Genomic DNA, 15,432 nt, shown 5'->3' with positions numbered 1-15,432 from the left:
ACTGATATACAGCCATTGCAATAAATTTTTCCTCCTATCTCTGCCCAGTGGGCAGTGATTTCTTGGCAATGCACATGAAAACACTGGGCATCCATTCACAGGATTTCCTGATTTGTTTGTGAGAAGTTGTGATGTTCATTTGCAATCAGGTTTTGGCAAACTCTTGGCAGAGAATTTCTTTATAAAAAAGTACAGAGCTCTTCATTTGGCAGAACTCTTTAATATGTAGGTTTGTATTTCCTGTCTTCTAGTTTCCTTAAAAAATGTTGTAGAAACACATACATACCCATTCATTAAGCACTTTGAAGCAGCAATCTGTGTATTTCCAAACAAAACATTGCTTTACCAGCATGGTTGATTGTCTCAAATAAAGTCTCCTTTCTGCGGAATTCTATCAAGTGAAATTTGAGACTGAAAGCCAAAAAAGTAGGTTTTGTCTAGCTATATAGTTTGGTACTTATGGCAGAGAAAGACATGAACCAATTTTAACCCAAGGGAAATATCATGAGTCTTCATATTATTATATCCAGCTTTCCTATGTTGCATGGAGAAACCTGTTCAGGGTCTGAATATCCTAGAAATGATTTTTTTTCAAAGCCTATTCCTTACCTACAAGCTTTTCCTCTGAATCCACTTGGAAATGGTGAACTTTTGGTTGCAATGTAAAAGTAATAAAGCTGTGATACATGAAACATAAGTTATTTACAGCAATGCTGAATCATTGTGATTATCTCTATTACTGTTGATTATTCAAATACAGCCAATTCTAAGTCTGCATGTGTTAAAAGACAAAAAAGTCTGACATATGAAATGCTATCACATGGAATGAAATACCAGTAAACTGGCTTAAAAATGATGTCCATTCATGACATGAAAATTTGAGAAACTTTCTGCCTTTACAATGTGAGCTGAAGGAAATCCCAACATGGGATGTTTCATTCTAAGTCTTCTGTTCCCAGCTTTTCAAAGGACCCAGAAATTGCACCCAGCAAAGATACTCTGTCAAAATGATTTAAAAGGAGGAAAGAAAGTTGCTAGAGGGGAATTCATACTGCAGATCAAAAAAACAATTTTAAGTAGTCTTCTCCGGTGGCCTATGTTGAGACATATAACAGCCCAGACGACTGTTTTTCCAAGAGGTTAAATTTCAAAAGGAGGAAACAACAGCAAACAGACTGCCAATTCACTGAACAATGTCACAACTGGCTGGAGATGTGTTCAAAGTAAAACCACTGATTTACAAATTCCTGGATCTAACATGCTCTTAAATATTAACACTTCTCGGGAAACTTTAGAGCTTGTGTGTCACATTTATGACTCTGGACAGACAAGGATCTGTCCAAACAGACTGGTCCTCGTGACAATTCTTTGCCCTGTAATTAAGCCCCACTGGGGGAAGCCACGGTGAACTCAACCTTTGATGCCGGGAGCAGCTCCTGGTGCCAAGGGACACAGACTAGAGTTAATACTCCATGCTTTTCTGTATGGTGTAGGTTGAAGGGGGATGTTTACAGCACAACTCCAAAACAGTAATCGTAGCAGATAGAATATTACATTTTCTTTTTATCAGACACAAAGAGCTGGTTTGGGAAGGCGAGCTGACTAGATTATAGTTTAATTTCCTTTGGATCCTTTGCACAAGTGGAAAGCTGAGAGCTGGTGGTGGAAACAGTAGAGAAACCACCTTAGGATGTTGGAGAAGAGGGTGGGGGAGGTGCTGCCGACTGGGACTCCTGGAAGGAAGATGTGTTTGAAGAGGAAGGAGGAACACAGAAATAGAAGCGAGTGTTGAACAGCCAGTAATTCTAACATTTTCGAGAGGTGTAACAGGCTTTAGGTATCCATTATACCTCAGGCAATGCTTCCTTCCTGAAAGTAGAAATTTCTCCAACTTACTCAGGTGTAAGCAGGGTCCAAGAATCTAATCACGAAAAAAATTTTAAGTGGGCCCAGTGAAGATTTCAGGATGGGATATATGAAACCATTAAATGTATTTTTTAAGACGAGAAACATACTCCTTTAACTGGAAAAGTACTTAAGTTGTTATATAAAACTATGTACACAAACACCTAGAAAGCCATAAGGCATTGCATGAAAAGCTGCATGACAATTAATTGTACTATATACATTCGTTTTATGTCCTTATGTATTAATTCATGTCTACCTATCTTATCTATCTATCTGTCCATCTATCCATCCATCCATCATCTCTACCTAGTTATCCTTGGAAAAGGAATCGCTGTGAGAACAATATATTAGGGGAAAAGAGAATGTTAATCGTAATTATAGTCTGAAGTTTCTATAACACCAAAGAATGTTTTTTAATAAGTCTCTATTATTCATCCAGAGATAAAAACATATACAGTGATAGAGCACAAGTCAACACATTATTACTATGTTATGTCCACTTTCTATAAGTAGTAAAGTAATAAAATTTACTGAGTGTTTCTCGCCTGCCAGTATCTATGCTGAGCACTTTGCACATATCATTCCATCCTTATAAGAAACCTAAGGAGACAGCCCATTATTTTCCCCATTTTCAGCTTACAAGACTGAGGCTTAGAAGAACAAGTTGGCCAAAGCCCACTAAGCAGAGTCATGTGTATTGTTTCAGGGAATGAATAATGTGGCTCTGGATTAATCCAAATTGGTTTAATAATTAGTGATGCCATAAATGGTTTCTTTTATATTGTCTAAGGAAGAGGTTTTATGGAAGTTAGATAAGGTTTAAAAAAACAAAATGCTTTAGGAAGCAGCCAAGCAGGACAGAGAGCTCATGAGCTTTGGGAAACAGATGACCTGGGTTTCTCTTCTGGCTCTATCACTTACTAGCTGCATGAACTTTAGCAATCTATTGATATATTAGAAAGTGATTACTTCAAATCTTACCAAATGAATGTATAACTTTAACATTTGCTTGACTGAGTTCCTTTGGTTCTTTATGTAGGTACTGGCCAATGGTAATTCTAGAACTAGTTTTGTTTTCCAGAAATACACAGAGCTATAAATCCATTTTTTTCATTTTTTAATAGCAAGCAGGTATTTTTTTTAGCTATAAAGCAATATTTCCCAGCTGTCATATCATCATGACACCAAAAAGTATGCACCAGAAGTACTTAGGTTATTGTCCATAGCTAGATATAATTCCTTATAATATAAGGAATATAATATAAGGGTTATGATAAGGGAAACTTGAACTTTCAAGATAGTGTCTCATGAAGGATGGTTTACATTTTAAACATCAATATTCACCAGCAAAATCAAATCACAGCAGTCCTGAAACTAAGTTTTGGGTTACTTCTCATATACTGCGTATTCAATTTTAATAAAATGTCACCTCATGTATCATTTTTTTATTTAAAGAATTGTCACTCCCATTTCATTGGTCCCATAAAGAACTTAGAAAGTGTTATTTTAAAGTGCCTGTTTATACTGAAAAGACAAATGTGTTTGTTCTTCACCACAGCTTAGCGATGTGGACCTTACCAACAAGTGACAATGTGCTGTGTTAGTTATTTCAACATAAACAGTTATGTTCAAAAGGTGAGGCACGGGAATCTGCATTTTTAACAAATGCCCCAGGTAATTCTCAGACGTACCCCAAATTGAAACCTGCTGGACTAGGAGGTAGAATTTCTGTTTGGAGGATACTTCTGTAAGTTACTTTTCTAGTATTCCTTCCCCTTCTCAGGGTACCTACCCGCTTTCACCCTGTGCCTAAAGGGTCTGAATCCCACAGGCCCAACTACGGGTCATGGTGAATTAGAACAGAGATGTTCCCTGGAACCAAAATGGGCCCTGGAGCCGCTCTCTCTGGTGAATTGTCATTCAGACCCAGAGACTAGTTAACCTCTGCTGGGTCCTGAGAAGTAATAGAAAGCATTCACTTGGTTAAAGACTAAGTTTCTAGTTGCGAAGTTGGAACTAAAATACTCAAGTAGACAGATAGCTGAGGATATCTTTACAGAAAAAAAACAAAACAAAACCAAAAAAACAACACAAAAAACCTTCACATAGTATGAATAAAATTAAAGGAAATCTAATACCATTTCCCATGCCCCAGAAACCAAGGGTGAAAAAAGGGGAGAATTCTTAGCTAAATAGAAATAAAAACTCTAGTTTCTTACCTTCCCAGGCCAAGGATAGCATATGTTAAAAATGGATGCAGTATTTAGACTCAATTCAGAGCATTCTGTTTAGAATTAAGGCTGACAGGCTTGGAGTTCGTTAGCAGATAGTTGGTGACCTAAGGCAGAGCAGAGCGCTTGTTATAATGGGGTGAGTGGAAGGGGAGGGGCGTGAGCCCCCCAGAGCGAGTTTTGCAGAGTCCCTTATAGCACTCCAGGACAGGGATGGTCATGTTTGGCCAAGAAAAAGCGAGAATGAGCCTGCATAAAGAAAAACTTAAGCCAGGGTGCCTGGGTGGCTTAGTTGGTTAAGTGTCTGACTCTTGATGTCAGCTCGGGTCTTGATCTCAGCGTCGTGAGTTTGGGTCCCTGGTCAGTCGTGAAGCACACTTTAAAAAAAAGAATTAAACACAGGTGTAGGGAAAAACATGTCCTGCACTTGGGCTGTGTGAGATACTATTGATCCCTCCTAACGAATCCCTCCCCTTGAATTTCTGGGGTTTTTTTCCCTTTTGTTTTGTTTTCCTTAGTATAATGTGTGTAGTTTCTTGTTCTTTACAATGAAATAATTCCTGACCAAGGTAGCCCCAGTAGACAAAAAATTAGGACTAGTAGGGCATGAATTGACAAGGCGTCTTGGCTATTTGGTTCACTGATGCCTGAAATTCTATACGAGATTTTTACTATTTTCATGTCAGCTTTAATTTCATGTTATTTGTTTTATTTTTACTGATTCAAATGTAATATTTCTGAGAATAATAGTAACTCGTGAGGGTCCATAAATCATCTATGCCCTCAGGATTATTTCAGAATTTTCCCTGTGAGCAAGATTTGGTACAGAAAAAGAGTCTGATATGGAATAGGGGGATATGCCAATACCACTGTAATCACTGCCAACTTCCTCCAGTGTTCAGTTCCTGCCACTCCCAGCCTCAGAGTGAGGGGAGGACCATCTGAGAGCCTCCTTTCTGGTTTGTTCTACCTGGCAGGGGCTAGCAGAGGCATTTCTCTTTCTTTCTTTCTTTCTTTCTTTCTTTTTTTCTTTCTTTTTTTCTTTCTTTTTTTCTTTCTTTTTTTCTTTCTTTTTTTCTTTCTTTTTTTCTTTCTTTCTTTCTTTCTTTCTCTCTTTTTTTCTTTCTTTCTTTCTTTCTTTTTTTCTTTTTTTCTTTCTTTCTTTCTTTCTTTCTTTTTTCTTTCTTTCTTTCTTTCTTTTTTTCTTTCTTTCTTTCTTTCTTTTTCTTTCTTTTTAGTGTTTATTTTTTGGGAGAGAGAGAGAGAGAGAGACAAAGCACGAGCAGGGGAGGGGCAGAGAGAGAAGGAGACACAGAATCCAGAGGCATTTCTCTTTCTTTCTTTCTTTCTTTTTTTCTTTCTTTCTTTTTTTCTTTCTTTTTTTCTTTCTTTTTTTCTTTCTTTTTTTCTTTCTTTCTTTCTCTCTTTTTTCTTTCTTTCTTTCTTTCTTTTTTTCTTTCTTTCTTTCTTTCTTTCTTTTTTTCTTTCTTTTTTTCTTTCTTTCTTTCTTTTTTTCTTTCTTTCTTTCTTTCTTTTTTCTTTCTTTCTTTCTTTCTTTTTTTCTTTCTTTCTTTCTTTCTTTTTTTCTTTCTTTCTTTCTTTCTTTTTTTCTTTCTTTCTTTCTTTTTCTTTCTTTTTAGTGTTTATTTTTTGGGAGAGAAAGAGAGAGAGAGAGAGACAAAGCACGAGCAGGGGAGGGGCAGAGAGAGAAGGAGACACAGAATCCAGAGGCATTTCTCTTTCTTTCTTTCTTTCTTTTTTTCTTTCTTTCTTTTTTTCTTTCTTTCTTTTTTTCTTTCTTTTTTTCTTTCTTTCTTTCTTTCTTTTTCTTTCTTTCTTTTTCTTTCTTTCTTTTTCTTTCTTTCTTTTTCTTTCTTTCTTTCTTTCTTTCTTTTTCTTTCTTTTTAGTGTTTATTTTTTGGGAGAGAGAGAGAGAGAGAGAGAGACAAAGCACGAGCAGGGGAGGGGCAGAGAGAGAAGGAGACACAGAATCCAAAGCAGGCTCCAGGCTCCGAGCTGTCAGCACAGAGCCCGATGCGGGGTTCGAACTCATGAACCCCGAGATCATGACCTGAGCTGAAGACAGACGCTTAACCAACCGAGCCACCCAGGCGCCCCATAGCAGAGGCATTTCATACACACTGAGGCCGGAATTTCTTACGGTACCCTGATGATGTTATCGACATTGTGCTCATGAAGACTTGGAGGATCAGAGAGTTCAAAACAGTCGCTCAGCAAGCACTGAAATTAGAACAGTTTTGTCTGTCTGACTCAGTCTGTGTTTTTAACCTTGGATATGACAAAAGAGGAGGGGTGACTAGAGTAAGAGATAGAACTAAAACAATGGAGGTTGTGAACGCACTGTGAACGCAATTTAACTTTTGGCCTGGGCTCTCTCTGATAGGAAATTAATTACTTTTTAACATTTATAAGCTAAAATAATACATACGACATTAACTGAGAAAAAAGCCCATATTCTTATTATATGTAGGTAGAGGCAACATCACATTTACCTAAACCTGTCATTCTCTAGCTCAGGTTTTCAAATAACTCTCTGTTAATGGTTATGAGAAGACACAGTTTAGAATTTTTGCTCATAAGAATGTTTATACTAATAGTGTGCAGATGAGAACTAAAATGAATGAGAGGAATTTAATCAAAAAAATGTTTAAGAAGGATGAAGTTTATTTAAAATGTTATGTTTATGTGATACGTGATTTTTATTTATTTATTTTTATTTTTTTTAACATTTATTTATTTTTGACACAGAGAGAGAGCATGAACAGGGGAGGGTCAGAGAAAGAGGGAGACACAGAATCTGAAACAGGCTCCAGGCTCTGAGCTGTCAGCACAGAGCCCGACACGGGGTTCGAACCCACGGACTGCGAGATCATGACCTGAGCCAAAGTCGGACGCTTAACCGACTGAGCCACCCAGGCGCCCCATGATACGTGATTTTTAAAAAATCAGCATAAACTACCTATCTCATAACTTTAACTGGGAGATGCTATCTCTTTAACCAAGTTGCATGGGAGACAGTTAGCCCTTGAGAGTGGGACATTTGTCTAATGTCACAATTTGAACATTCATCCTGCCTCTTATGTTAGGTTTCTATGCTCTTTTAACCTAGCTCTCCGAACACATTGATTAAAAACTAAGCTGGACCATGTTTGATAAATACACTGTGAAGTGGCAATCTCATGCATGAAGTCCTTTTAAGAATGAAAATAAAATGACTTTTCTCACAAAAATGCCTAGTAGAAAGAAAAACTTTATCGAGTCAAGTTCTGTATTTTAAGAAATCTGATTATTAACTTAGTGTTCATTAACACAGGCTAATCCTCTACATTATAAAATGTGAGCATTTAGAGAATTTTTTCCAGACTCTAATTAAGAAATGAATGGATGAGTGAATAAAAATTTTGTAATGCTTTTTGACAGCTCAACACCTATGCATGTTATTACATGATATTTGGTGGGAGGATAGTCTATACTGCAATAATATGAAGTGATCAGATGGTCTGCGCTGTACTGCCATCTCTTTTCTATTTTATTTGTTGCTTTTGAGAATCCAGTTTTTAAGTAGGAAAGAGTTGCTGTACTACAATGTTCTTTATTTGGGTCTTTACCCACTTAATAGAATGAAGTAGCAAATTTTCAACTGTTAAGTTTATGTACAACATATAGGTTTTCTGACTGGATAATTCACAGATTGCCCGGCGTGAAAGACTGGTTAAATTTCCATATTAACCCAGTTGACTAGATAACCCACTATATTTGGAAGTTCTGGCTGACAAGTTCTGGCAAATTACCTAGAAAACCTGGAGTCAACACCACCAGTATAGTTGTATTGTGAAAATGATCATATACAAATATTCATTTGTATGATTTTTTTACCTCACAAATAATGGTTATTCTTCCTTGATTTCTTAGGTAGTGCTGTTGAGTAGTATATGACAAATTTGTTATATTCATAAAAATCTCCTTATTCACAAGTTTCAGGGAATACACCTATTAAAATTTATTTATGTTGTTTCATGTAAAAAGTGTTTAAATTAACCGCATTATCCAAACAAGATAGAGATATAATCGTCTTCAAGTAATATAGAGACATTAAGAAGATTTGACTTGACCTCACTTTTATGCTCCGAGGAACTTGAGGTAGAGAAAGTAAACAATATTTATTATAATCTCTAAGGCAACACAAGAAAATAAACTAGGTAATGCACCTTAGACATTTACACAGAGTCTTCTGACAATTCAAAAAATAGGGATGGCTCTAAGATAGCTCCTTCACAGCTCCTGGATCAGTTTTCCATAGAAGATGGTATGTTAGCACTTTCCACTATTTACCCTGCTTGAACTCCAAGCCCAAGAGAGCAAAAAGTGAGAGAGCAGCTCAGACTTCCCCATCCCATTATAGTAATCTCTACTTCTATACTTCCATTTTCCTGACTTAAAACAATCCTTTTCCAGTCCCTGTAGGCAGTGGCCCCTTAGGCTTTAGCAGAATAACTATGGCCTCCAACGGCACCACCCCAATACTTATGTAGAAGATATGAAGCCACACAGCCTGTATGTCTTAATCCTGGTTCTGCTCCCGGTGACCCACAGGGATGCAACAGAAGCATCTAAACTTTACATGCTTTGCTGACTCCTGGTGTGTGTGTGTGTGTGTGTGTGTGTGTGTGTTTACGAAAAGTTTTCCACACTATATTAGAATATATACAAAATGCAATACTATGAAGAATGCCCATTTGAAAAATAAAATTTTATCAAGTTCACTGAAGGTCCTGTATACTCTTTCCCAATTGCATCCACTTAATTTCCTGCCAAGAATGACTGCTATTTTGAATTTGATATTTATCATTGCTATGCATTTATTTTTTCTGGTTCAGCCTTTCACACTGGCTAAAAATTCTAACATGTCTATCTTAGCATGAGTAATTTTATTTTATAATAAACTAAATGAAAGGAGTGAATTTTAGTTAAATATGAAGAAGATATTTCTACAGAGAATAACATATTATGGTAGCTTTGCTAACAGTGGTTAAAAGAATCAAAATGGTGTTATTTTGGAGACTTTATCTTCTGCAAAATATACTTACCCTTAGACCACACCACTTATTCTCTTGATCAAATTTGCAATCTTAGTAACCGTTGAATGCTGAAAATCACACAAAGAGTTTTAAAAAGGAAGGAAACTAGCATAAAAAATCATTTCTGAAATGGGTTGACCCATATAAAAGAGAAAAATGAAATCATCTAGAATTAGAGAAACTCAGACATATTTAGGGAAAAAAATTTAAAAATCTAAGTAAAAATAAAAAAAATAAAATCTAATTGATGTAAGGGGCAATTAAGGTGACTATGAACATATCTCCACTGTGACATAGATGATTAAAGCTCAGTGTATTTTAGCAGCACTCTTCTAGAAGGTTTTATAAAAATAGAAAATGAAACAAAAGAAAATTCAAAATAAGTGGCAATACTCTTTGGAACTTATCAGGGCAATTTCTTTCCAACCTTCATTTACCTTTTCTCATGAAGCATTCCAAGAACAGACTAAGAGTTATTGAATTCATTTATCATTTTTCCCCTTTGGAAAAGCGATGCCACTTTAGAAGTGTGGTGAATTTCCACTCATTAGAGCTGGGAAATCATAATTTCCAAGCTATGCTCTGCCTTTTAATAAAATACTCCATAAATGTTTAAAATATTTATATGCATATACACCATTTTCAATAATTTATCCTGTAAAATTTCAAAACAAGTGAGACAAAAAGCAAGTATTTGTACTCCAAAAAATTCACTTGAAATGGGGAAGTTTCTTCAAATATGAAAAATATGTATATGTCTTGATTTCAACATAATAAAAATATTGTTCGTGTGATTATGAAACTGAATTTTGGGAATCACCTCTTTTATCTTTCTTTTAATAAATCTATCTGTATATATTTAAAAATGCATGCAGGATTCAAGGTACTGTCCAAGGCTTGTAAACCTTCCAAAGTTTTTTTGTTATTTTTGTGTCTACTGTTTTTCCAGGCACATTTATAACAGATTCAGAATCCTCTGAGATTATTGCTCTAGGAGTCCAAGAGAATTGACTTTTTTAGTGCTCAAGTACGAAGTAATACTGGCAGACACTATACCTCCAGAGAGGGAAAACATAAGAACTTGCTCTGGTATTAGTATGAAAAAACAATGGATTTCGACAATGATGTAGGTCTTGTCAGCCATTTGCTTTTTCACAAAAACAAATTATTTCTCTTTAATTCAAATGAACCGTTGCCCTTATAGAAATGAAAAGGTCACCAGCATGCATGCTTCCTTTCACAATGTTTTCTTTTGGAGAACTTGTTCAGATAACCTCTGAAGGCATGAACTCCTGACCTTTAAGCAAACAGCTGTTTTATCCGGGAGGAGGGTGGTGGGCATCTGCAATAATATTTAAAAAGAATTAAACTTTATTTAGCAAATCTTGGAGAAACTAACCCACACCACTGGCCAGAACTTTTCTCTCCAACTTTCAGGTTTTCATAGAAGTTTGGAATATATATTCAAATAGAGAATAAGGGTATCATTAGCTTTTTTGAGACAGGGAAAAACTGAGTGCAAATACAAGAAAAGCAATCTATTCTAGACTATTTTCCTGGGGGATCCAAAGTTCTAAAGTTGAGTTTGAGCAGATACAGCTGTAGGTAAGAATCTAAAACCAGGTTCAGTGGGCAGAAGACAGCCCTGGAGATCCCTCTACCCTTGTCTACACATCCTGCAGTCCTGTCTTATCTCCTTCTGTTGTGTATGAAGAGAACTGTAAACATGTTAGAATGTTGCTCCTATGAGTCTGTTTTTTCTTAATAATTGTTTTTAAGTTTATTTATTGTTGAGAGAGACAGACAGAGAGAGAGAGAGAGAGAGAGAGAGAGAGTGAGTGTCAGAGAGAGGGAGACACAGAATCTGAAGCAGGCTCCAGACTCCGAGTTGTCAGCACAGAGCCCAATACACAGGGCTCAAACCCACAAACTGTGAGATCGTGACTTGAGCCAAAGTCGGCTGCTTAACCAACTGAGCCACCCGAGCGCCCCTACTCCTATGAGAATGTTACTTGATGTGGCAAGGTGAAGAGATCATGGCAACTAACGCCCCGAAACTGTTGGTTTTGATTTAAACAAAGGGGGGATTATCCTGAGAGTATCTGTCTTCAGAGGTGAGTCCCTTCCAAAAGAGTCTGGAGGTCAGCAATGTTCTCTCCTGCTGGCTTTGAAGATGCAAGCTGAGATCTACAGCTGCAAGAGAGTGGATTCCAAGGGCAACCACAGGAGGTCGAAAGATGGACCTTGAGCTTCTGATGAAATCGCAGCCGTGGCAACACCATCTCCCATTCTTCTATGCCAGTGGCTTCTAAAATCTTCTATTCCTAGCATGCTGGCCTTTTACATCCAAGTGCCTTTGAGTATGTTAAATTGTGTGTGTGTGTGTGAGTCCATGACTCTATTAATCTGAAAGTTCATTTTCATTCTAGGGAATATTCATGTATTCTTTATTGGACAATTTTCCCACTCTATTTTGTTCCATTCTTCCCTTTGAGAACTTATTCAGAAATTTTTCTCTCTTATTTTCCTTCTTTCATCTGGTACTGCTTTCTTTCTTTCTTTTTTAAATTTTAAATGTTTATTTATTATTGAGAGACAAAGCACAAGCAGGGGAGGGGTAGAGAGAGGGGGACACAGAACCTGAAGCAGGCTCCAGGCTCTCAGCTGTCAGCACAGACCCTCATGTGGGACTTGAACCCGCGAACCTTGAGATCATGACCTGAGCCAAAGTTGGACGCTTAACCCACTGAGCCACCCAGGTGCCCCTGGTACTGCTTTCGGAGATTTGTCTTCAGCTGGATCTTTTAAATTGCCTGGTAACTTTTTAAGTCATGTTAACATATCTTTAGTTATAATATTTTTTAATGTTTATTTATTTTTGAGAGAGAGAGAAAGACAGAGTGTGAGCAAGGGAGGGGCAGAGAGAGAAGGAGACACAGAATCCAAAGCAGGCTCCAGGCTCTGAGCTGTCAGCACTGAGTCCGAGGTGGGGCTCAAACTCACAAACCACGAGATAATGACCCGAACTGAAGTCAGATGCTTAACCGACGGAGCCACCCAGATGTCCCAACAAACCTTTAATTATAAAGACCTTGTCTTTTTCCTGCATAAGGTCCTTTTCACAACCTGCTGCTCTTGTTCATGGAAATAATACCTTTTTCTGCAGTTCTAAGAAAATTAATTTTCAAATATTTTCCTACTCTCTGCATTGTCTCTGTTTCCACCAGGTTCTTTTCCCATGTATTTATTTGGGTCAACTCCTTTTACATAAATTTTTCCTGTGGTATCTGTTGACTTTTGGTTGTCAGCTGACATTTTAAGAGTAAAGTTTTTAAGAGTAGATGCCAATTAGAAACTCCAGCTTTCACATGGGTGAAGGTGACTCTGCGCTTCTTCACAGACTAATCTGGTAGGCACCGGCCGTTACTGGGAGATCCCCAGCTGGTAGCATCACTAACCCCACCCCTTAGGGCAATTTCCTCAGCCTTTAGTCCTTCAATATCATACCTGGTTGCCAGCATCCTGTAAGCTGAGCAAGAGAAGAGGGCTTGGGTCTCTCCATTCAGTATATTAATTGTCACTTAATTCCCCTGGTTTCAGTACAACACATCACTCACCATAGTTCATAGACTGTCTTGTTTAAGCTCTCCTATCTTCTTCAGGTTATGGGAGGAATGACTACCTGGCTAGGTGTAGTAGTTGATTTAATAACTTTTCTTCCTATTTTCAGCCCTACTTTACCCTTCTGCTTTCGTAGGCAAATTTCAAGACCCCAAATATACATCAATCTTTCCAAAGTCTTCTGAAGTGAATAGCTTTTGGGGGATGTTGGGGGAGAGAGAAGGTAGACCTTCCCCCACTGAAGGCTTTTCTTGTTTTCTTCAGTCTACGAAGTCGGTTTTCACTTAAATATCTGCTTCCTAGCTTCTGAATTCATACCAGTAACTCCCATCTGATGTCTTCTCCTTTCTGATGGTCTTTTTCATTATGGGTTTGTTTAGTGATATGCTGATAAATGGCTGTTTGGAAAAAAAGAAAGGGGGGAAAAAACTCACCTCTGATTTGTAGCCTTTGCTAATTTCAGTGGCGTATACTCCCACTGTGACTATTTTCAAGTGACCAGTAGTTTAACAATGGCTTGCAAGAGGACTGAATATTTAAAAATTGTGTCTTGACACAAGGTAACAATTGGCTCCAACCCAGCACTGTTTATGCCTTCTTAAAATTTGTGTTGTCTTTTTAGTAGGGCTTTGGGAGAGGGTTGACATAAATTTAGAAATTCACCCCGCCATATTTAATGGGAAGTGTTAATTTCTTACTTAGCTGGTTGGTGTAAACATAAACAAGGTGATTAGAAAACATTATTCTCATGAGTGGAATAAATATAAAAAACAAAAAATTACCTGGAAAATACATGATGAATTTGGTTGTCCCTCATTCATCTTCACTGCCCTCACCTTTCTTTAAGTTAACAGGCTTTTTCTTTCTCACTCTTCCCCTTGCATACATAAACACATCTATTAAAATGACTACAAGACTTAAGAGAAACAAAGTGTACTTCCTTTGAGCATAGGCTTAAACGGAAAACTCTACTTGAAAGGATGTATTTTAAAACGCCGAGAGGATATTTAGGGCTGTACTGTCCTAACATCAACTCATAAACATTATCATTCATCTGTATCTTGGAGGTGTGGTACAAATAAACTTAGGTATTGAAATAATATTTGCTTTCACATTAGTCACTGCTAGTTACTCAGAGATGTAAATTAGAAAGAATATCCAACTTGTAATAATTATCTTACCCTTTCTAACTAACTGTGAAATATCTATCGCCAGCCCCGTTTCTATGAAATTTTAAGGCAAAACCTGAAGGTCACATAAAACTGTGGCTGCTGGTCAGTGACTCTACCTCACGTAGGATTGAGGTATTTCGCTGGATGGCGTCACTGTACTAATTTGCAGCTCGGAAATGTTAAGAATCCTGGCACAAAAGTTAATGCACGTAGGCAAACGATAACGTGAGCCAATTAAAATTGCACTTCTGTTAGTGAGATGAAGTTTGTCACACCCCCAAAGAATTCACGAGGAAGCTCTGAAAGAATCATAATCCTCCCCAAATTTAGAATGAAAGCATTCCTAGATGTTGTCTTTTTCACAGCATTCAAATGTAGATAGGGAAACAGGTCTAAAGTGATGAAGTCAGTAGTCCAACGGGGACTAAGAATGACTCAGTATTTGTCTCACACCTGGAAATCTCATGTCTAAATAGATTTCTGTCACCACAAAATTCTCACCCAGATCAGGGGAAAATGAAACTGGGAAATTTTCATTTCACACATTTCTTATATGGAAAGAGTGTTTTGAGTTCTCAATGCTGTTGTCCCACTAAGACATCAGCATACATTTTTGCAATGTTCTACTTGTGTGAGATAATTAAACTCTACGGTTTTGAGGGTCAGGGACTGGTTTTTGTTTATACCATGGCTTCTGTTATTGCCCATCATGAGATCGCGCGTGAGTAATGTGAGTAAGGAATGTTGCCTTTGGCTGTCTGATATCCTGTGTCTACAATACGGGTGAATGTGACCCCCCAGAATGTTCTGAAAACCCATTAATGCTAAGAGCCAAACAAAAAAAGTTGCGATTTTGGTAACAGCTCACTGTTTTAGGTAAAAATAATCCCAGCTTATTTCTTATTATAATTTCTTTTCTCCTCCAGCCAAATGTTTGAAGCAGAACCCATGCTGGACACAAACCATATCTTGGCATTTGTCATGTGCAGCATGTTCAGAAAATCTGCTTTGGTTTATTTTGCATGATGTCATATTACATGAAACAGTCTTAAAATGTAGCTTTTCATGAGAAATTTCCTGAGAGAAGTTACAAAATGTACACATGACTGGAGTTGACTATTGAGATTTAAAAAAAATTAGGTAATGAAGACAAAACTTTTCCATTAAGCTAAAAAATAGCCCTGAGGTGTGTAGAGCCTAGGCCACCTTTGATGATAATTACTCAGCTCTCTGATCTTTCAGTGGGGCCTGACTGTTCCAGCATCACTGGCAAGAAAAGATCCAAGTTTTACTTTCAGTGAATGGTCTTTTGAGTGAATAAATGTAGGTAAGATTTTATAATCAAAACTGGAGTCCACCCTGTATAAGTAGTAAGTCTTAACAGTCATTGTCTACATGCTT

This window comes from Panthera tigris, chromosome C1, assembly GCF_018350195.1.
Source record: "Panthera tigris isolate Pti1 chromosome C1, P.tigris_Pti1_mat1.1, whole genome shotgun sequence".
Classification (NCBI taxonomy): Eukaryota; Metazoa; Chordata; class Mammalia; order Carnivora; family Felidae; genus Panthera; species Panthera tigris.
This window is presented reverse-complemented; position numbering follows the sequence as displayed.